General features: G+C 63.4%; 1 pseudogene; it reads right to left on the reverse strand.

Moving 5' to 3' along the window:
* The window catches only part of LOC126445089 (large subunit ribosomal RNA), a 7,961-nt pseudogene that overhangs the window by 3,210 nt on the left and 2,251 nt on the right, over positions 1-2,500 (reverse strand).

Consider the following 2,500-nt stretch of genomic DNA (forward strand, 5'->3'; position numbering starts at 1 on the left):
CACGCCCACGCCGGCGCCGTCCGCTATCACTGTCGTGCTGCCCTCGTAGCACCGCTCGACATACTCGACAAAGCAATCCGGTAGGCCATGCGCCTTCAGCACGGGGCGAAGGGCAGCATGATCCACCGAATCGAATGCCTTGGATACATCGATCGATGCCACAAAGACAGAGCGGCAGGAGCGAACTGCGTCGGTGAGAGCAGTGTCCAGGATGAAAGTGTTTTCCAACATCCCATCCCGAGGGATGAATGCCCGCTGACGTTCGTCCACAGCACAAGCGCGCATCAGGCGTGACGCGAGAACCTTGTGAAAGGTCCGCGCCAACACCGAGCAGACCGTAATGGGGCGAAAGTCAGCGGGGGATGTTGGTGCAGCCGTTTTCGGGAGAAGGGACGTCCGCGCGCGAAGCAGGCGTTCCGGAAGGGCGCGGGCCAGAAGGAAGAGATTCATCACTTTCACTAGGACTTCGTGCGGCAGGCGCCGCAACTCCGCTGGGGTAAGGCCGTCCGGCCCAGCTGCTGATCCCCTGGGCGGCAACGCGGCGGCGACCTCCTCATGTGTGACCGGCCCCCATAGGCACTCAAGAGCGACAGGCTCCGAGTGCGGAAGGAGGCGGTCACGAATGAAGCCCGCGGTGGAGACGGGCTTCTTAGTGAAGAGGTCCGCCCAGAAGTCCAGCAGACCAGGGATGGCAGGTGGCGGCTGGAGCAGGGTGCCATCCAAGAGGCCGCGCACGCAACGTGCACGCGACCGTCGGAAGGCATCCTGCGTTCTCGCGTATTCCCAGCGGCGCCGCTTGCGCTTCTGCGTCGGCGGCGCGGCAGGCGGCCGCTTCGATGGTTGGCGCGGCCGCTGTGTCCTGGTGATCGATCTCTCCCCTCTGGACCCGACCGACGCAAGGGCATCCGGGAGCATGCCCAGGATGACATCGGGCGGCGTGCCCCGCCCCAGACCTATGACTCGATCCAGGGCAGAGAAACGCTGGGCGGAAGCAGGTAGCCCCGCCAGATGCTCCCAGATGGCGGCGTCAGTCGGCCCCTCCGGCGGCGGCCCGGTGGTGTCGGCCGCGAAGTCCTCGGCTGCGTCGACGGGCGGCGCAGCGGCCTCGCCCGCGTCAGGCAGCGGGCTCGCTGCTCCCCGGCGGGACGCCGGCTCTTCCCCCCGACCGATCTCAAGCGCCTCCATGAACTGGCGGACAAGCTGCTTGTGGGCAGCTTGCCGCCGTCGGCACTTGATTGCCTCAAGCGTTCGGTCGGGGAACAGCCTGATGAGTTCTTGATTTACAAAGAAGAACCGGGCGTCCCTCTCGAGGAACAGTTCGGCCTCTGCCTTGGCGAGCGACAGGACTTCTTCCTCCGTCCACCTCGCGCGATGCCTCTCCGTCACGATCTCCGCGTTGGCGGCCGCAAGATGTTGGCGGCGGCGATGGACCCCGAGACCATTCTTGGTGGTGAAGCTGCGGTGGCACTCACTACAGGCGTATACTGCTGCAAAAGTTACAAGATTTTCGGCACGGCCGGTTGGCCGGCTAGGTGCTGGGGGAGTTGGGGTGGCACCTTCAGCGGAAGGGCCACCACTTATTCTCTGGTTACTGCCCCCAACTAAAAAAGGGATAATGCGAGGGGGGGCTGGTAACCCCCCCAAGCCCCTGGTGCGGTCTTCCACTCTGCGAAAATCAGCGGGCCCACGAGAAGGGGAGAAGACCGCAGGAGAGGAGAGGCTAAGAGGGCTAGGCCCATGTATTGCGCATCACTCTCCCTGTAACCATAACCCAAGGAAGGCACCTCGCAGCAGCAGCACGACTACATCAAGACCGCACTTCGAAAAGCCAAGTCCGGATGCAGCCACACCGCCGCCACTTGGCCACCTTAAGAGAGTCATAGTTACTCCCGCCGTTTACCCGCGCTTGCTTGAATTTCTTCACGTTGACATTCAGAGCACTGGGCAGAAATCACATTGCGTCAACACCCGCTAGGGCCATCGCAATGCTTTGTTTTAATTAGACAGTCGGATTCCCCCAGTCCGTGCCAGTTCTGAGTTGATCGTTGAATGGCGGCCGAAGAGAATCCGCGCACCCGCGCGCCCCCGGAGGAGCACGCTAAGGCGGACGCGGCCTCGCAGCAAGGAAGATCCGTGGGAGGCCAAGGCACGGGACCGAGCTCGGATCCTGCACGCAGGTTGAAGCACCGGGGCGCGAACGCCGCGCAGGCGCGCGCATCCTGCACCGCCGGCCAGCACGAGGCCGACCAACGGCGAGAGCAGACCACGCCCGCGCTAAACGCCCGCACTTACCGGCACCCCTACGGCACTCACCTCGCCCAGGCCCGGCACGTTAGCGCTGACCCACTTCCCGACCAAGCCCGACACGCCCCGATCCTCAGAGCCAATCCTTATCCCGAAGTTACGGATCCAATTTGCCGACTTCCCTTACCTACATTATTCTATCGACTAGAGGCTCTTCACCTTGGAGACCTGCTGCGGATATGGGTACGAACCGGCG

Source organism: Schistocerca serialis, unplaced genomic scaffold (genome assembly GCF_023864345.2).
Source record: "Schistocerca serialis cubense isolate TAMUIC-IGC-003099 unplaced genomic scaffold, iqSchSeri2.2 HiC_scaffold_323, whole genome shotgun sequence".
NCBI classification, from domain to species: Eukaryota; Metazoa; Arthropoda; class Insecta; order Orthoptera; family Acrididae; genus Schistocerca; species Schistocerca serialis.